The 21,920-nt window shown below is 35.6% G+C and overlaps 1 long non-coding RNA gene across 2 annotated transcripts in view; it reads left to right on the forward strand.

Annotated features, from left to right (window-relative positions):
- LOC125924588 (uncharacterized) overlaps nucleotides 1-21,920 on the forward strand; it is a 65,833-nt gene that overhangs the window by 34,033 nt on the left and 9,880 nt on the right. The window contains exons 4-5 of one of the 2 annotated variants that reach the window (XR_007458477.1): nucleotides 20,711-20,770; nucleotides 21,343-21,382. The exons of the other annotated variant lie outside the window; for it this stretch is intronic. This is a non-coding gene — a long non-coding RNA (uncharacterized LOC125924588). Of the gene's footprint in view, nucleotides 1-20,710; nucleotides 20,771-21,342; nucleotides 21,383-21,920 lie in introns of those variants that run through there. 2 annotated transcript variants of the gene reach the window in all.

Genomic DNA, 21,920 nt, shown 5'->3' on the forward strand with positions numbered 1-21,920 from the left:
AAACTACATAACATCTTGCAGAACCTGTTTCTTTAGTATTTTTGTGATTACTGATAGTATTTTCTGATATATTCATTGAATATTCTTGTTATACATTGTTTTCTATTTTATCATGTATATCTATATACATGAATAGATTTATAGCATTTACAGTAGAAACTAGAAATTTAGCCCAACATACATTATCACATGTTATTTAACTGATACATTGGGTCATATTATTTATATCAGAATAAATATCTCAATATATATTCTGCTTAAGAAATCTCTTTTAATTTTTGGTATACACACACACACACACACACACACACACACCAAACACACCCAGATAGAGGGATTTTTTAATGTTATATTTATTTTATGCATTTACATAAATACATGCAGTTTTAACTGCATCCTACTTGCATATGTGCTTGCAGTTAGCCGAATTTTAAAGTCCATTTGGGATCATTTGAAAGCATTAGCTCTGACCAGAACTAAGCAGAATAAGCAAAACAGGCAAAATTAAAACACATTTGCTGACTTTTCTCTATCCTCTAAAGTCACCAAAGTAAAGTTCTCCAAGCTTGGACACTTATCCTTATTTTTTAAATAGTTTTGTGGCTATGCTTCTTCTTCTAAACTAAAGACTGTTATAATTTTACATTCACCTCATATCCAGGTCATTTGGGAATGGAACATGAAGATAGTAAAGAAAAGAATTTCCTTTTCTTGAAGAACTGCATTGGACACTCTCTATATAATGTCTCATTTCACCATTATAAAGTCTGTTGACTCTGAAATTGTTTTTGAAAGATGCAATTAATATTGCATTTGGACTAAGTGATATATTGGGGAAGGAAATAAGACTATGAAGGAGACAAGAAGTATGCCATCAAGAACTTGAAAGAACCTCAAACCTTTTATGATATAATGTAGTCCTTATTCCCTTTGCCAATTTATTTTATACTCTAGTGAAATTACTTTCTGATTTGAATCTTTTCTTTTTCCTTCCTATCTTCCATACAAATAATAAAGACATCTTTCAAGTCTCTAGGTCTGACTATGTCATTGCTTTCTTAAAATCTTTTAATGGTCCTTTCCAGCATATGGACAAGATAAAATGTGTCAACATGACCCTCTATTATATGTGGCACTTGCCAATCTGCACTTTTTCTTCATTCATTTATTCAATAAGTAAGTGGCTTAAATGTCTAAACTGAGAGAAAAATATAGCATAGTGATTTAGAACACAGGCTCAGGAAGCAGACCGCCTAGAAGATCAGACTCTGCCTGACAGCTGTTTGAAATTGGCCAAGCTACCAAAACCTTCTAAGTCTTGGTTTCTTCATTTATAAAATGAAATAGGAATAGACCCTACAATATAGGGTATAGGGAACTAAATTAGATAATCAACACAATGTATGTAGAATAATGCCTAGGGGTGCCTGGGTGGTTCAGTTGGTTAAGCATCTGACTCTTGATTTCAGCTCAGGTCATGATCTCACAGTCATGAGATTGAGCCTTGCATGGTATCACTCTCCACACTGGGCATGGAGCCTGCTTCAGATTCATTCTCTCTCTCTGTCTGTCTCTCTCTCTCCCCGTCTGCCTCTCTCCCCTACTTGCACTCACTGTATCTTTGTCTCTCTCTCACCCTCCCTCCCTCCATCTCTCTATCTCTCTCCCACACACACACATGTGCGCACACACACACAGAATAATGCCTAGGACTTTTTGAGGACACAATACAATAAAGGCAGACTAGCATGGTGGTAATGATCCTGTATCTAATGGATAACTGTATATAACAGATTGAAGACAGGCAAAAATGGATAGCAAGAGGAGAGATGAGTTAGGTGCCTATTGTGCTATCATCTGACAGTAGATGATGTTAGTCTGGAGTAGAGTGGTAGAGCTGAAATGGAACAAAATGAACATATTCAAGAAAAATTTGAACTTAGTATGTGTAAGATTTAGTGATATATTAGTTTTGTGGAATTAGAGATGTCAAGGATTATTTCCATTTGTGTGTGTGTGTGTGTGTGTGTGTGTGTAATAGGATGAAGGAAGACTAGGTTTGAAGTAGGACAAGGGCCAGGAAGCAGAATGGAAGATCCTGGAGTTGGTTTTGTATAGGTTGAATTTGATATATCTTTGAGTGAGCAGAGGATAAATGTCAAGTAGGCAACTGAATATACTGGAAAGTATAACTGAGGATGTCTTTGCACAATCTTCAGCTGGATACTAGGCTCACATCTTTAAGGTCCAGCCTGATGAAATCTCCAAAAGCTGTGTATAAGCAGGCTAGTCAGTCAACAAACTTCTTTTCACTACTCCTAGTTCACAGCTTTCCTTGAGGTTAAATGTGGCCATATAACTAAATTGTGGTCAACAGACCATGTCTTACTTCTTGGCCTGGCCCATAAAAAATGGACCTCAAGTCTTCCTCATCCCTAGCTGCCTGTCTGATGCCCATGATCCAGCAATGGACGCAGCCCCTTGGAGATGCCACAACCATAGGATGGAGGCCTTTGAAACCCCAAATGAAAGGGGCTCTACCGTGTACACCAAATATATAGAAATGAATGAGCAAGAAAAAGTCTACTCTATTAAACCTCTGATATTTTAGAACTGTTTAGTAATTAGCCTAACCTGAAATATTCCTAATTCTCCATGAAATATTAAATGTCCCTCTATGTTCACAAAGCCTCATGACATATTTGAATCATTATACTTTTCATATGAAGTACCATATTGGCTTATAAGCCTGTCTCTCAAAAACAGTAAGTTCTATGACAGCAAAGTCCATGGATTTCTCTTCTTTTTATCCCTATATCCTAACATGATTCCTAAAACAACTGGTTTTTGGTGAACATTTTAAGCATGAGAAAATGAAATTATTCAGTTCATTCACCCAAATTTTCATTATACTTTCCTCAGGCCAAGTTCAAAGCATACACTAACACCTATACATTACTAAGGCCCCAATTCCTTAATCATTTATTAATTTCTTATTTGTATTTGTCTTCCTTGACTTTGTTCCCTAATACTCACAATCTTCTTGAGTTGTCACAAAAATTGAATTATCTTCCACTATATAGTTATTAAATAGACTTTGAAGTGTTAAAATTTACTTTTAGGACCATAACTCTTCCTTATGAAATATCTTCATTTTATTGCTGCTGTTTTCCTTTCTGTTGTTTCTATTTCAGCCAAAGTAATGAGCCTTTTATTTTATCCTTTAGTTAAAGCCGTCTCCTTTAATATTTCCAAAATTATTCCAATTAATTTAAAAAAAAAGAACAACAAAAAATTTGGTCAAAAATATTGAATACAAAAAAGTACATTCTGTTTTTTCTTAGCCCTGATGCCTTGCTGTTTTCTAAATTCAGCTTGGCATCTTAAAGTGCCATGAAATAATTAGAGAGATCACAGAAGGCTACCCCTCTCCTTGGCTAGGGAACAAAACATGTCAGATCACCATATGCTACCCCTACTTCAGTGCAACCTTCTGAAAACTCATAAATTTCCAACTTCAGCGTTTCTAAGCAACCACTTTAATATTTTCAACCACGAATTGGATGAAGGCCCCAGTGAAAGCACACAAGGAAAATTCATGGAAATAACCCTAGGAAATGCCATGTGCACTCAAACAAAAGAGAAGGGAAAGTGTGCTTCCTCAAAGGATGTCTGCATGTGGCAGCTGGGTTCTGGTCTTCACAATTAGTGAGCATTGTCCTGTAATAGCAAATGCTTTAATCATCAATAATTTAAAAATGAAGCTTAATGATAAGCTTTCCTCACATCCTGTTGGTGTATTTTGTTTTAGTACATTTAAAAGTATAAGTGACTTAAACATTTTCGTATAAAAGAATAATTTGGCCCTTAGATCTGACTAATATTTTTCAAAGATGCAATTTTATATTTAAGCATTTAATATTTTGTGTTCATTTACTTATATAGTCAGTATGGTATAAAGATGTCTGAATTTCATACATAGGAAATTTACTACAAAATGACAGAATATCCAACTTTTAGTTGTCCAAGATTTATCAAACACATAGTCATGAATTCCTCTGAAAGATATGCAGTAAACCAGTGAAAATTTTGACATAAAGAAACACTGGTTTAATGACTGGTCTTTGGGAATGAAGCATGGAAACAATGAACATGACATCTAGATTTAGAATCACCTAGGTCCAAATTCTAATCCACCACCTACTAGCTATGTGACACTAGTCTAGGCATGTAAACCCACCCAGCTCTAAAATGGATTTTAATACCTATCTGGATTACTATAATGATTAAATGAAAATATACATGAATTCTAGCTATTGTTGTTAAGAGCTATCATTATTGTTTATTTATTATTGACTTGTATCACCCTTCCTAATTAAATGTCCCTTGGGGAAAATCGTGTGAAAGTGTTTTATTCCTCCAAGAAATTAACTCTATCTTTCTGAAAATGCCAGTGTGAAATTCTTCATGCGGTGGAAGAACTTGTCAGGGCATGTGCTAACCATTTATTCTCCCACAGCCCTCAGACAATGGTTTACTTCCTGCTGTCATTTATTGTACTATAATATATCAAAGGTCTTTAGCTCATCTATTTTCTTTTTGTTTTGTTTTTTTTTTTCGGAGACTCTCTGGCCACAGCAGTAATCAAACTTACCAAGTGGGCCAGTAATGAACAGAAATGTCACATATCCAGCAGGAATCTACACACAAAGCAATCTCCTTATCCTTTGCCAAAATCATATTCCACTGTGGACTGCATGCATTCCCAGAGCAACACAGTAATGCCTCGGGCCCTAAGTGCTTTGCCTCTGGCTCCTCTTTTCATGCCTGCAATTGTATTATTAGAGGTGTCCTCCAGTAGATGTTAGCTTTGCTCTCTATTTATTATCACCCAGAAGCCAAGAGCTTATACATTCAGGAACAAGGGAATACTTTTCTGGGCTTCTAATATAGTTTATATTTAGTTTGCAGCTTTGCTCTGAAAATTTTATAACTCCACTGAATATATTTTGTTAGTAACTAACACCTATAGCTTGTAATACTTTGGACTTTCAATATGTTTTCACACAAATTTCATTTGATTCTCAGAACCATCCTGCAAATTAGACTGGACAGGTACTATCATAGCTCAAGAGAATGTGATTGAAACTTGAATAACTTACCCAAGGCCACAAAGTGTATTAATGTCTGACTCAGGAGTCCTTTGACGGTGTCTTTCCTTACATATTACTATAAATTTTTGTAATACAATAGCATGTGATCAATAATGGACAGATAAATGTCCATGTTCCATGACTGAAACATCTGATATATTGTGAGTTTTGTTTTATTTATAGTATTTAATAATTTGACTTTCTTTGTAATCTCAAGTTATGTGCAAAGACAGTAAACAATTGGATTGTAGCCAGCAAATACTAATTTTGATTGTTGTCATGAGAACTATATATCATTGAAAACAATTGTGATGAATCACATAGCTGTACAACTTGTGATATATAATATAAAATAAGAAATATATAGTTGACCTTTTTCCCTGTTTCTGACACATAGGTGTCAGAATTTCCTTGGAATTTCCTAAGTGGTAAGAACACTAGAAGTGTCTTTTTATTTATTTATTTTAGAGCGAGAAGGAGAGAGAACATAGATGGGGGAGGGAACATACAGGGGGAGAGAGAGAGAGAGACTAAGAGAGAGAGACAGAGAGACAGAGAGAGACAGAGACAGAGAGGATCAGAAATAGGCTCCACACTGAGTGCAGAGCCCAACACAGGATTCAATCCCTGGGATTATGACCTGAGCTGAAATCAAGAGTCAGATGCACAATCAACTAAGCCACCAGTTGCCCCAATAAAAGTGTCTTGATATTCACAACAAGCTCCTTTCAACTACATCTGAGTTTATGTTAATGAAGTGACATTCTGTAAGCACCTAAGCATGAGGGCTGATTGCCTTGTCAGTCCCACCCCTAGACCTCAGGGAGGGAGAGGGACCGGAGGTTGGGTTCAATCACCACTGACCAGTGATTTAATCAATGCTGCCCATGTAGTAAAGCCTCCTTAAAAAACCCAAAAGGAGGGGATTTCAAGGGCTTCCTGGTTGGCGTACACATGGTAATTTGGGGAGAGTGGCACACTCAGAGAACATGGAATCTTGGTATCCTTTCCCTATACCTTGCCCTATGCATCTCTTCCATCTGGCTTATAAACCAGTTGTCCAGTAAGTCAAATGCTTCTCTTGCATACTGTGCACACCCTAGCAAATTAACTGAACCCAAGAAGCTGGTTGTTTGAACCTCTGATCTATAGCTGGTTGGTCAGAAGCACATGTGAGAACCTAGGCTTGCAATTGACATCTGAAGAGAAGAAGCAGTCTTGCAGGAATGAGCCCTACCTGTGAGATCTCCAGGTAGATAGTGTCAGAGCTGAGTTGAATTTTAGGATACCCAACTGACATCAGATAATTACATGGTAGTGTAAAAACCACCCCTCCATACACATTTTAATTGGAGTCAAAATTTTATATCTATACATTTGAATAATTGAAAAAAACATTCATAATCATTATCATTTCATTTAGAAAATCACCATAATATTGTGTGAGAAAGGTAGAGCAATTATTTTTCCTATGATAAATTTTCAGGAAATCTATATGAAGTGGCAAATGAGTGAACACAGCCCATTTTTTATGAGGAAATTGACTGCTATGCACTGAACCTATTTCTTCTTGAGGCCAGTTCTTCTGACTAGGTGTGAAAGATACTTTCCATTACCCCAAATTCCATTTTGGTTTAAACACAGTCACTACCTAATTCAGGCATTTAACACTGACTTTATTTTATGACACTATGGAAGACAAAAGAGGTAGATTTGGTTTCTGCAATCCAGAAACTTATATTCTAACTGGAATATATTGAGGCAAGAATATGAGTGCAAAAAAAGCACAGAGGCATGCAGAATATTTAAAACAATGAATTACTGAGACATATGCATGCCCAGTTCTGTTTATGGCTAGAAACATTTTCATGTGGAATTCTGAAAATTTAGAAGACTAATTGTCTATGAATGCCCATCAATAGTCAACACAAAAAAGAAGTTGTGAGAAAGCTATGTTCTAACCTGGCATAGGGAAACTGAGAAGAGTTTGAAAGAGGTAAAAACTTGAGGCCACATAGATAAACGTAGAGAAGCTAGAGAGGAGAAAAAAAGAGAAGAAACTAGAGTAAGAGTAAGCTACTTCTAAAAGAATGGAGCAAAGAACTTGGTGGATCTTTTCTCCAGAAAAGCAATTCAAGTGGTGAAAAATATTAAAAAAATTATTTAAAGTCTCTAAAAATTGTCATAAGGATACACAGAAAATGCATAAAAATTCATTTAATAAAAATTATTAAATATTGCTAAGAACAATGAGAGTCTATGGAATTTGAGCCAACATAATTTCTTTAGCCATCTTTATTCCTCAGCTCCACATTATAAAAGGTCTACCCTAGGCACTTGCAGCCAAGAAAATGGGGCTCCCTCTTTCCCAGAACATATGCTATCATCCCAGGAGGGGCAGGTGCTGGGATTTCTCATCCACAGTCCCCCCTCCCCTGGCCCCTGCAGAAGTTCTATTCCAGGCAGGTATTGCAAAGAAGACCCTGGTCTCTCTCTTTTCCCATCTCACTCCTTCTCTACCCCAGAAGGAGAAAGTAGTGGATACTAGGCTCTGTGACTTCTGCCCCACGACACTGACAGGGTGAAGATTTCAAGCTCAGAAAGGCAAGCCAAAAAGACCAAGGGGTACCATACACACATCCCGGTGTTGACTAGTTAACTACAGATGTCACTCCGTGAAAAAAAAAAAAATTATTTCTACCCTAAGCTCCAGTGCATAGCGCAGTAGTTCTGCCCAGGTAGAAATGTATATCATAAGGATGAAGAGCTCCTCAGCTCTGCCTATGGAGACTGACCTTATTTGTAACAGGAAATTGAGAATTTAATGACTAAGAGTGTTGCTAAAACAATGAATATCTTTATGGCAAGCAATTATAAGGAGGCTGGTAACTCCAATACAAGCAAAATTATAGAGAGGCCAGATGTTTAAAAGAAAGAACCAAGGACATAGAGAGCCCAGAAGAGTCTTCCTATAATCACAGTCAACTTTCAGGGATAGGGAGGCTTTGCACATGCACTAGGTTGCACTCACTCAGAGCAAACAGCAGAATGTAGGGAGGCAGCTTGAAGGCATTCCCAGATGACACACAGACTCATCAATACAGTGCAAAAGTCTGAACGGTAACAGGGGCAGACAAGTTTGACTTTTACTGAAGTCCTCTGATCCTGGAAACAGTCATGGTTAAAGAAATTCTCCACCTTTTGTGTTCTGCAAATGGCTTACTGCAAAGAAACGCCCTTTCCCATATTGACACAGTTGTTTACTTTTGACAAGACCAGACACTCTAAATTCCCATTCTGCACCTCATAAATATTTATGCTTGTCCTCATTGATTAATCCAGAACAAAATACTTGTGAACCAACTTTGGTTAAATTTTTCTCCTTACCACCTACTCCTGAACCCCTGGCTCAGACTGAGTCAGCATACAAGTTCTCCTAAACCTGCCCTCCTGAAATTAGGTTGACATCAGGATAATTCCTTTATCTGCTCTCTCAGTGCTCTACCCTTTCATCCCACCTATCCACATTCACTTTTTTCTAGCCTTGTTTCCTCTTCCCGATAAAAGAAAAATTATTTTTTTTTTTAGTTTTTATTTTATTATTTATTTTATTATTTATTTATTTACATGTAAATATAAATTTACATCCAAGTTAGTTCGCATATAGTGCAATAATGATTTCAGGAGTAGAATCCAGTGATTCATTCCCTACATATAATACCCAGTGTTCATCCCTACAAGTGTCCTCCTTAATGCCCCTTGCCCATTTAGCCCATCCTCCTACCCACAACCCTTCCAGCAACCCTCTGTTTGTTCTATATATTTAAGTCTCTTATGTTTTGTCCCCCTCCCTGTTTTTATATTATTTTTGCTTCCCTTCCCTTATGTTCATCTGTTTTGTATCTTAAATTCCACGAAGTCATATGATAGTTGTCTCTCTATCACTGACTAATTTCACTTAGCATAATACCCTCTAGTTCCATCCACGTAGTTGCAAATGGCAAGATTACATTCTTTTGGATTGACGAGTAATACTTCACTGTATATATATACACCAGATCTTCTTTATCCATTCATTATCAATGGACATTTGGACTCTTTCCAAACTTTGACTATTGTTGATAGCGCCGCTATAATTATTGGGGTACATATGCCTTCTAAACAGCAAACCTGTATCCTTTGGACAAATACCTAGTAGTGCAATTTCTGGGTTGTAGGTTAGTTCTATTTTTAATTTTTTGAGGAACCTCCATACTGTTTTCCAGAGAGGCTACACCAGTTTGCATTCCCACCAGCAGTGCAAAAGGGTTCCTCTTTCTCCTCATCTTCATCAACATCTGTTGTTGCCTGAGTTGTTAATTTTAGCCATTCTGATGGGTGTGAGGTGGTATCTCATTGTGGTTTTAATTTGTATTTCCCTGATGATGAGTGATGTTGAGCAATTTTTCATGTGTATGTTAGCCATCTGGATGGCTTCTTTGGAAAAGTGTCTATTCATGTCTTTTGCCCATTTCTTTACTGGATTGTTTTTGGGTGTTGAATTTGGTTAAGTTCTTTATAGATTTTCGGTACTAACCCTTTATCTAATATTTCCGTCCGTTGCCTTGTTTCCTTTGCTGATTGTTTCCTTTGCCACGCAGAAGATTCATATCTTAATGAGGTCCCAATAGTTGATTTTTGCTTTTGTTTCCTTTGCCTCTGGAGACATGTTGGGTAAGAAGTTGCTGTGGCTGAGGTCAATTCTTTTTAACCAACCCTTGTTGATGTAGTTGTTGCATTCTCCCTATTAAGTCCCTTTCCTCCCCTTTGCAATAATCCCTTCAAAAAAGTCTCTCTGTACCAAACTCTGGTTTTTTTTTCTTTTTGGCTGTGCTTAAATACAATTTCTGACTAAACTCTGAATGAGCAATAATCTACTCTGACCCAAGAGTAACACCTAAAAAGTCAGAATTTAAAACAGTATCACAGTCATCCTGGAAGACTGTGTGCATGCCCAAAGCTGTGCTTTCCCATGAGAAATCAGAGAAGTATTCTCCAAGCCACTAGTCCCAGACTAAACAGGGGACAAAGGAGCATAAAAAGTCCCTGAACTGATGTAGCTGCCTTTAAGCACACATGTATACCAACAGTAAAGGATAAAAGTATATAACTAAGGGGTCCTAAGCACAATCTTAATCGATAAAATTTTATGCCATACCAGAAGTTTCTCCTAGGTAGTTCAGATAAAAGATAAACAAAAAGCAATCATCATCATCATCATCATCATCATCATCATCAGAATCTTAGCTGGGATGTCAGAGGCTATACGTGGCAGGGGGAAAAGGCTTTACAGAACTTGTTAATTTGATAAATAAACAAATGACTAACCCTAAACATCTAAGGGACCAGTTACCAAAATATCTAAAATGTTTAGTTTTCAACAAAATATTAGGAAATATGCAAGGATCAGGAAAATGTGAACCATACTCAGGGGCATAAAGCAGAAAATAGAAATTACCTTTGAAAAAGTCCAGATGGTGAACTTAACAGATGAGGATTTCACCTATTATAAATATGTTCAGAGAACTAAAGGAAATCATGCACAAAGAATCAAAAAGCTATATATAATAACAATTTACCATCAAACAGAGAATACTGATGAAGAGATAGAAATTATTTTAAAAAAACAGAAGGCAGTTATGGAAGGCCGTTATTGGAAATACAATAACTGAAATGAACACTTTGCTAGAGTAGCTCAAAAGCAGATGAACTGGCAGAAGAAAGAATCAACAAACACTAAAAGAGATCAAAGGAGATGATGCAATATGAAGAACAGAAAGCAGAAACAATGAAGAAAATTGCACACAGCCTCAATGAGATGTGGGATACCATGAAACATACCAACATATATGAATAGGAATACCAAAAACAATTTTAAAGGAAGAAAGAGAAAAACAATATTTAAATAAATAATGTCTGAAAGATTTCCTTAATTTGATGGAGAATGTTACTTGACAACTTTTTCTCTAAAATGTTCATTTTTAATTATTTATTTTGAGAGAGAGAGAGGAAGAGAGAGAATAAGCAGGGCGGGGCAGAGAGAGGGAGAGAGAGAAGACCATGCAGGCTCTGTGCTGTCAGCACAGAGCCCAATGTGGAGCTTGAACTCAAGAACCATGAGATCATGACCTGAGCCAATATCAAGAGTCAGATAGATGTTCAACTGACTGAGCCACCCGGGCACCCCAGAATGTTACTTCACAACCTTTGATTAAAATAAATTCATAGAGATCCATAGTTGAATTATTAAAAAACAAAGAGAAAATCTTGAAAGCAACAAGAGAAAGCCAATTCATCATGTACGAGGGAGTGCAATAAGATTTATATTTGACTTCTTATCAAAAACAATGGAGAACACAAGACAGTGGGATCGCATTTTCAGAGTGCAAAAAGTCAACCAAGTATCTTACATTTAGCAAAATTATCATTCAAAACAGAAGGTGAAATAAAGCTATTCTTAGATAGCTTCAAATAATAAGGTTGCTAGCAGATATTCCTTACAAGAACTACTAAATGAAGTTATTCATGCTGGAAGCAATCAGTATCAGCCAGTAATTGGAATCTACACACACACACACAAAAAAAAGTGTTCGTAAACGTGATTATGTATGTAATCAAAAAATCAGTATAATTGCATATTTCTTCATCTAAAGAGTCCTTTGGACTAATTTAAGAAGAAGCCACATAAATCAATGTGAATAAAATTGAATAGACTTTTGAAAGGGTGATTGGCATAATTATGTCCCCTCTCCCAAGATGTCATGATCCCATGATCCCTGAACCTGTGACTACCTTACATGAAAAAGGAGGTTTTGCAAATGTGATTAAGATAAAGGATTTGAGACAGGAAGATTATCTGGGATTAACCAAATGGGCCCAACCTAATTACGTGAGTCGTTAAAAGAAGAGACCCTTTCCCAGTTGAGGTTGATTAATGGGAATGTGATTATGGAAGGAAGATCAAAAGGTTGCAATGTAAAAAGAACTTAATATGCCAAGACTGGTTTCAAAGTTGAAAGAAAGGAACCATGAGCAAATGTAGGCATTCTCTAGAATCTGGAAAAGGCAAGGAAACTTACTTTCCTCCAGAGCCTACAGAAAGGAACACAGCTTTGCCTATGCCTTGAATTTGGCTCAGTGAGACCTGTCTCAAACTTCTTACCTACAGAGCCATTAAAGATATAAATTTGTTTCATTTCAAGCCATGATCTTAATGGTAATAAGTTATAGTAGCACTAGATAACTTTGAAAATGGTGGAATCTAGTTAGTAATTTTAGAATACCACAGAGTAAGATAGAACTCAGATAGACTCAGATTGCTTCACCGGTGAATTCTATCAAACATCCAAAGAGAATTCACATCAATCATTCTCAAATTCTTCAAAAAAATTGAGTAAAGGGAACACTTCTCAATTCACTCCAAAAAGCTAGTATTACCTTAATACAAAAATCAGACAAAATTATCACAAGAAATGTAACTATAGAACAATATCTCTTAAGAATACAGATGGAAACGTCCTCAACAAAATATAAGCATCTTCAGGAATATATAAGAATTATAAGACCAAATAGGACCTGCCAGGAATGCAAGGGTGTTTCAATATAAAATCATTCATATTAAAAGGAGAAAGGAAAAAAACAAACCTAATTATCTCAATGGAAGCAGAAAAAGTAACAAAAATCGAACTCCCTTTTATGATAAAAACACTCGACAAACTTAGAAAAGAACTTCAACTGATAAAAGGCATCTATGTGAAACTCACAGCTAACATCATTCTTGGTGGTGAAAGACTAAATACTTTTCCCCTAAGATCAGGAACAAGACAAAGATGTCTGTTGTCACTTTTATTTAGCACTGTACTGTAGGTTCTAACAAGAGAGATTAAAGAAGAAAAAATAAAGTGCATCCATATTGTACTGAAAGAAAGCTGCCTCTATTTTCAAACTTTATTTGAGATATACTCATCCAGATTCAGGATATACAGTCAATATACAGAATTTAATTGTATTTCTCTACATTAACAAAGAGCATTCTTAAAATGAAATTAAGTAACCAATTCATTTAAAATAGTACCAAAAAGAATAAAATACTTAGGTATAAATTTAACAAAATAAGTACAAAGTTTATATAATAAAAACTACAAAACATTGCTGAAAAAAGAGAATACTTAAATAAATAGAAAAACATTCCATGTTTACAGATCAGAACACTTATTGTTAAGAAGCCCCAATTAATCGACAGATTCAAAGCTATCCCAGTTAAAATCCCAGCTGATATTTTTGCGAAACTATATGGAAATAAAAGGGAACAAGCATAGATATAGAATATATAGAAAAATAAGAATATATTAGGATGACTTAGACTTTCCAATTTCAGAATTTGCTGCAAACTACATTAATCAATATATTAGTGTGGTATGGGCATAAAGATAAATGTATATATCAACGGAATAGAATGGAGTCCAGAAATAAACCCTTGACTTTATCATCAATTTTTGTTGTTATTTTTTCATTTTTTAAATGTTTATTTTTGAGAGAGACAGAGCACTAGCAGGGGAGGGGTAGAGAGAGAGGGAGACACAGAATCTGAAGCAGGCTCCAGGCTCCAAGCTGTTAGTACAGAGCCTGACATGGGGCTCGAACCCACAAATCATGAGATCATGACGTTAGCTGAAGCTGGATGCTTAACTGACTGAGCCCCCTGGTTGCCCCTATCATCAATGTTTGAAAAGTGTACCAAGACAATTCAATGGTAAAAGAACAGTCTTCCAACACATGCTACTGGAACAAGATAGCCACATGCAAAACAGTGTGGTGGGACCTCCTCCTCACACCGTAAACAAAATTACTCAAATTGGATTATAGACCTCAATGCAAAATAAAGCAAAATCTAAAACCCTCAGAAAAAAACATTAGAGTAAATCTTTATGATCTTGGGTTAGACAAAGTTTCTTAGGTACAACAAAGCATAAATGATAAAAGAAAAAAGATAAATAAAACTACATCAAAATTAAAATCCAACCTTTTATGCTGTAAATGATACCATCAAGAAATACAAAGAAATCCACAAAATGGGAAAAAATATTTGCATACCATATGGTTGCAAGATATTGAGATAAGAGATTTGATAAGAGATTTGATAAGAGATTGATAAGAGATTTACATACAGAATATACAACTCAATAATAAAAAGACAAATAATCTAATTAAAATGGGTAAAGGGGACGGCTGGGCGGCTCAGTTGGTTAAGTGTCCGACTTTGGCTCGGGTCAGGATCTCGCAGTTCATGGGTTTGAGCTCCATGTCAGGCTCTGTGCTGACAGCTCAGAGCCTGGAGCCTGCTTTGGGTTCTGTGTTTCCCTCTCTCACAGCCTCCCCCACCCCCCACCACTCACACTCTGTCTCCTTCTCTCTGAAATAAACATCAACAAAATTATTTTTTAAATAGGTACAGGATTTCAATAAACATTTGTCCAAAGAAGTCACACAATTCAGTCATAACAAATACAGCAATGAAAAAATGTTAAATGTCATTAATCATCATAGAAATATAAATCAAAACCACAAGATATTACTTTATACTCAATATTATGGCTATAATAAAAAAATACAGACAATAACAAGTATTTATCAAGAACAGGAGAAATTGGAACCCTTACCCATTGCTGAGTGGGAATGCAAAATGGTGCAGCCACTGTGGAAAACAGTTTGGTGGTTCCTTAAAAAGTTAAACATAGTTACCATATAACCCAGTTATTCCACTCCCAGGTATACATCCAAGAGAAATGAAAACCTGTACATAGCATTATTCATAATAGCCTAAGTTTGAAAATAACCCAAACATCCCATCACCTGATGAATAGATAAATAAAAGGTATGTTATAACCATGTGATGGAATATTATACAATGAGAAAGAAGGGAAGACTGAAACATGTGACAACACGGATTAGGATTAAGTGAAAGAGGTTTATCACAAAAGACTAAAAACTAGATTTCATTTATATGAAATGTTCAGAGTATTCAAATCTATACAGACAAAAGATAAGTGATTGCTTAGGACATCCATAACAGCATAACAAAGGTATGGGCAGCATAACAAATTGACTGCTAATGAAGTTACTTTGGGGGGAGACAAAATATTTTAAGATTATATTGTGGTGACAGTTGTACAGCCCTGTGACTAAAAAGCATTGAATTGTGTACTCAAAATGGGTGAATTGTATAGCATACAAATTATATTTCAATGAAGCTCTCATTAAAAAGGGCATGCTGCTGCTTTGAGAAATGATTAAGGGTCCTTTATTTTTTTTTTAACTTTATTAATTTTGAGAGAGACAGAGAGAGCACACAACCATGTATGTGCATGAGTGTGGGGAGGGGGCAGAGAGAGGAGAGAATCCCAAGCAGGCTTGGTGCTGTTGGCACAGAGACTGATGTGTGGTTCCATCTCACAAACAGTGAAATCATGACTTGAGCCAAAATCAAGAGTCGAAGTTTAACTGACTGAGCACCCAAGGCACCCCCTGGTTAAAGGTCCTTTGACTAAAACAGACAGAGGAAGATCAACTCTCTGTAAAATAAGCAGAAAGAAAGAAAGAAAGAAAGAAAGAAAGAAAGAAAGAAAGAAAGAAAGAAAGAAAAGGATGTATAACCAAGGCTTACAAAGGGAAAGGACAATCTCTCCGGAGTTCTCATGGGCAACTTTATAGACATTCTTCAGGTGCTACCATCCTGTGCTTTAGATCTCAGCCTTCCCAGTCTCTGTGCCCCTTTGTTTACCTTGAGATGGGCCAGCTTTGATCACATGCTCAAGGAGATTTTTTTCCCTAAGAACAGAATTATTTATCTTTTAATTTCCAAACACATTTCACACACAAAAAACAACTTTTCTGTAATAATCAATCTACCAATACTTATCTGGAAAATAGTTTCAAGTAGGCCACGAATAATCATTTTATCAGCTACTTCCTCTGATTGGCCAAATTCATTCTGTAGTAGTTTTTCTTTGCTTTCTATCAATGGCTTTGGGGGAACAAAATCTTCCTCTGTATTTGAAAGTTCAGGTATTTTACTTCTCTCGATTGTAAGGGAAGTTATTAACAATAGGACAGGTTTCTCTCTTTCAGCACCGGTGCCTCTTATTTATTTTCTATTAAAAGAAATACCTGCAGAAAGTAATAAACTAAAACAAACAAATAAAACCCAAAGGATATAAAATGTAAAGTTAAGACTTTTTATTCAATCCAGTTGAACTACCCAGAGGAAATTATTTTTTAATAACAATTTTTCTATTAAAAAATAGAGCTCTATCTAAAGACACTATAAAATGGCTCATAATTTCATCACCCAGGTAACTACCATTATTGTTTTAAGTGAATATATAGTTAATATATGCATTTGGTCATAAAATGATACAAAAAGAAAAAAATTATATATTTTTGATTCTCCTTCCAGACATTTTAACTTCTATTCCCCAATAGTAATCTGTCCCAATTGTTTATTTGCTTTTGAAATTGAAAACTTATATATCAATATTTTCAGATTTAGTGCATTCATTTTTTTATTATTAAATATTTAATTTTTATTAGAGAATAGCAATAAATTAATATTTATGTATTCCCCTCTTAGCTTTAAAAGATTTACAAATACCTCTAGCCACATTAGGGACAGTTTACATTTATATCTGTTTAGGTAAAAATATTTTTTCCCTTCAACTTACAAACAAAGGCCATAAACAGCGTATTTCATTGGCAGGGTGGAATTTTCTTTTTATCTGTTAACTTACATATGCATGTTTGTTTTATTATCTATTTCACTACGTTGAGTTCCTGCAGATGTCTCCAATCTAATGACTTACTATTGTGCTTGAGCCCTAGATTTTGTATTCCATTTTTTGCAAAGTAAAGATCTATTTGAAATGAAGCTCTGGGCCAACAGGTATCCAAGAGGCTACTGAACTCACTTGTCAGAATGTTCTGTTCTTTTTCAGCTTACAGAATTTTCTATACTTTCTTGCCTTCTCCCCCAGTATCTTTATAAAACATGTTTTTAATGCTTAATTTCTTATATTTGTTCTTGCTCACTATCTATTCATTCCCTGAACAATATAAATATTTTTCTCTTGGCTTTGAACTTTATATAAATGGAATCATATAATATGAATTCCTTTGTGTAAAGCTTCTTTTGCTCAACATTGTGATTGTAGGAGTTCTGTTGCTGTATAAAGTGTAATTCATCCAGTTTCACTGCTGTATAATAGTCCATTGTACAATTATACAAATACATTTATTTTGTATACTGTAGATGAATATTTTGGATATGGAAGTTATAGGTTATTTCAAAAAAATGTTGCTATGAAAAGTTTTACACATGTATCCTCCAACATATGTGTATGCATTTCCTCAAGATATTCATAAGAGTTGAATTGCTGGTTTTACAGTATGTTTTACATATTATGTGTTGGCAAACTGCTTACCAACATGGACTTCCCAGTTTCTATTGTCACCAGCAATATGCAAGAATTTCTCTTGCTCCACATTTTCACCAGCATTTGATTCTATCACAGATTTTTTAATGTTACTAATTTGGTGAGTACATAGTAATCTCTCTATGGTGTTTTTTTGTTTGTTTGTTTGTTTGTTTAATCAAGTTAGTTCACATACAGTGTAGTCTTGGCTTCAGGAGCAGAACTTGATTGATCTCTTACATATGACACCTAGTGCTCATCCCAAAATGTGTCCTTCCTAATGCCCATCATTCCACCCACCTCCCCTCCAGAAGCTCTCTTTGTTCTCTGTATGTAAGAGTCTCCTATGGTTTGCCTCCCTCTCTGTTTTTCTCTTATTTTTCCTTCCCTTCCCATATGGTCACCTGTTGAGTTTCTCAAATTCCACAAATGAGTGAAATCATATGCAACTAGCATTCTCTTATTGGCAATGTGGTTGAACATCTTTTCTTTCATTGTCTCCTCTGCTTCTTTTCTTCTGTTAATTGAATTTTTAGTATCTTGCCCATATTTCTATTGGTTGTCCAAGAGGCTTTTTTTTTTCCTTTTTGAGTGTAGATTTTCATTATTTCTTAAAACTCACCAGGAAGGACACAAACGAGGCTGGCTGGAAGTTTTTCTCCCCCCCTCCCCCATACATATATATGTGTTTATTATGTTGACACTTCTAGGGAATACATACATGGGGAAAAATAAGGAGATATCTAAGAAGCACCAGCAGGAAAATTCTCAAGGAAGAGGAAAATATTAAAGTTAAGATATAAAAAACATAGATGTAGAAGTGTTATCCCACATCTGGAAGCTCATATGGAAAGAAAAAAAATAAAAGAGGTGATGAAATCATGATTAAGACTGTCCTAGAATTAAAAAAAGAAAAAGATGATGTAAGTCTACAAAATGAAAGTTTTCCTCACCAAAAAAAATAGGATAGAAAAGAAAAAAATAGAGAGATGTGTTTTTTTTTTATAAGATCACAATCAAAGAGACAGCAAAAGAAATCAAAGAAGTAAATTATAAAGGAACATAAATTGACTCTGGATACAAGATTAAATGGAGCAATATTCTCAAAGTGCTGAAGGAAGAATATTTGAACCTAAAATGTTAATGTCCAGCTAAACTTCATTTAAATGCAAAAACAAGACAAAGTGGGTCTCAGACATATTAGACCCAATTTAAAAATGGTTTTTGAGAAAAAATTCAAAATAAATAGTATGTAATCTCTACCATAGCAATATAATTATTTATTTAGATTAATAGATATGCATCAATAAGCAAAAATATAGATCTTTTAAGGGTGTATGCATATCCATAAATACATATTTAATACACCAGAGTGGATGTCCATGGGGGAGGTAGGGATGAATGTAGGAGTGGAAATGGGGAATGAAAAGGAAAAAATACATAAAAATTTTAAAAAAGAATTGAGTTGCATAAATTGTTGATGCTGCTGTGCTGTTTTGTGTACCTGAAATCCTCCCTCACCCACTGCCAAAAAAAAAAAAAAAAAAAAAAAAAGGAAAAAAATGTTGCCGTAGAGCATAAAAACAAGCAAACTACAAGGAGACTTTGAATTACACAATTACAATTAGAGAATTGATCACATCACTTTCAGAAACAGATAAAGCTTAATGCAAAATAGGCAAAAACAGAAAATGTTTAAACAACTAAATCAACAACCATGATTGTTGATTAAGTTAATAATAGATATACACAAGCTACATGTAACCAATGCATCTTTTCAAATACTCAAAACAATAAACAAAATTATGACTACATTGAAGTTAACATTTCAGTTCAAAAAAAAGAGCACCACATACAAAGCTGATAGACACTGCCAGATGGGAAATGGCTTTTTCAGTGTCTCAACCCATCAAGTAATCATATCAGGAAGAAAAAGATACTGTTGATAATATACAACAAACAGAAAATCAAATAAAAATCAAAAATAACCAACAATGAAACAGCCTACAAAACAAGGAAATCCAAATGACCTAAAAATACATAAAGATATACTCAGCCTCACAGATAATCAGAGAATAATTGAAACAATGAGACATTACTGTCCACCCTTAAGTTTGGCAAAAATAATTATATTCAGGTAATTCCAAGGATTATCAAACATGTGAGAAAGCAGGATCCTTTATTCTCTGTTGAGAGGCCAAACCATTAAGTCATTTTGAAGAGTGAATGCTAGCATTCAGGAGAAATTATGGAGGCATATACACAATGACTCAATACTATGTGAGTCAGAGGAACTATAAGCAGATCCAATAGGGTACAGGTATGAGGCTGCTCATCTCTACACTGTTTGAGGTAAATAGGAACTGAAGCAACTAAAGAGAACATCACTTGGGAAATGGTAAAGTCAAAGATGACAGATACAGAAAATAGAAAATTATACAGGAGTCAAAAGCAAAGTAATATATACCACACCACATCTCAATCTCAATCTCTCTCTCTCTCTCTCTCTCTCTCTCTCTCTCTCCCTCTCCCTCCCTCCTTCCCTCCCTCCCTCCCTCCAACACTCCATTAGGGATGGATTGAAAATGTAGTGCCTTGGGGCGCCTGGGTGGCGCAGTCGGTTAAGCGTCCGACTTCAGCCAGGTCACGATCTCGCGGTCCGTGAGGTCCGTGAGTTCGAGCCCCGCGTCAGGCTCTGGGCTGATGGCTCGGAGCCTGGAGCCTGTTTCCGATTCTGTGTCTCCCTCTCTCTCTGCCCCTCCCCCGTTCATGCTCTGTCTCTCTCTGTCCCAAAAATAAATAAAAAACGTTGAAAAAAAATTAAGAAAAAAAAAAAGAAAATGCAGTGCCTTAACTTGTTCTTATCTGCTATGGCCTTTCTCATTCCCCTACCCACAACACCACTAGATTTGTGGTCTAGAATTTTTAGTTCTTGACTGATGTGGGTTTTTTCCTTAAAAAAAAAATAGACTGTGGTTAATCATGAAAAAATTTTATACCTTTCTTACTCACCATTATTTTCCATATTTCTTTTGAATCTTCTGGCAAAAGAAGTTGACTAGATCAAGGTTACTTGATCATGATGAAAGTCTGGACTAGGAAAGTGACAGTGTAAGTACTAAAACCCTTCTCTGATTGGTCATAGAATTTCAGGGTCACTGGAGTGTCTGAGATTAAACCTTTCAAAGGATGATCAGTTCAGCATTACTTGACATGTGTTCTGCCCAAACTTGGACATCATTAGGAGCAGCCCAGCCTGCTACTCTACTCAAAATGTACAGAGTCCTTCTCATCACCACCCCATTTTCCATTCTTAGTGGAAAACTAATCTTGTCCCAATATTGCTTTAAAATAAGAACAGCTGTTTCCCCACAACCAGTGCTTCCCAGTCTAGAACTTTTTAATATGTGTAGTTATGTCATAGCAGTCCTTTTAGAGTAGAGGATGAAGGTTGTCTACAGATGCAAGAGTCTGAGCATCCATATCTATGTTAGTTTTACCATGGTGAATCTAGTATAGAAGTCAGCAGTGCAGCTCCAACTAATCCAAAAATTTTAACCTCTTCAGTTGTTTCTGCTTTCAAACTTGTTTGGTCACTTGTTAAGTGTGTATAGTCTTCTTGCTGGAATTAGAGATTTTCACCTCATTTACCTGATTTAGCTACCTTTATCTCTTCATTCTAGTACAAATTAATTCCATCAAGCAGTCATCAAATGCAGGAGGTCGAAATGGAAAAGGTAAATGAGTACTGCTTTAAAGTGATGAGGAAATGTGGATATTATTAGAGTCCATACTTTAAAAAATAAATTGATATACTACATCAGCATGCTAAATGACAATTGTAGGTGAACAGTTTTGCAGACTAGCTCCTTTACAGACTAAATGCTTAAACCAGAAGCATCCCTGTACTTCAAGAGTGTTCCTCATTTTTTCCTATTAATTTAAGAGTTCTGTCTTCGATACTAGCATTTACACATTTTTTGAAAAGGGGGGAAATGTATATGTTCTGAAGTTGAAATATCTCCCAGCTTTTGACCCCCACTCACACAGAGACAATACTCTCAAAAAACACCAAAACTTCTGTTATTTTGTGGAGCAAATGAGACTGTATCACTAGTCCAGTATCACATTTCTCTTGTAATAGATTTCAAGTACAAACCCAGTTCATTCCAGGCATTTTCCAATATTATCACAAGGCAGACATACGAGATTTGAGTTTGCTCTCCGAGTTTTCTTACGGACATGTACTAACTTCTATCCT

The sequence above is a fragment of the Panthera uncia genome, chromosome F2, assembly GCF_023721935.1.
Source record: "Panthera uncia isolate 11264 chromosome F2, Puncia_PCG_1.0, whole genome shotgun sequence".
NCBI classification, from domain to species: domain Eukaryota; kingdom Metazoa; phylum Chordata; class Mammalia; order Carnivora; family Felidae; genus Panthera; species Panthera uncia.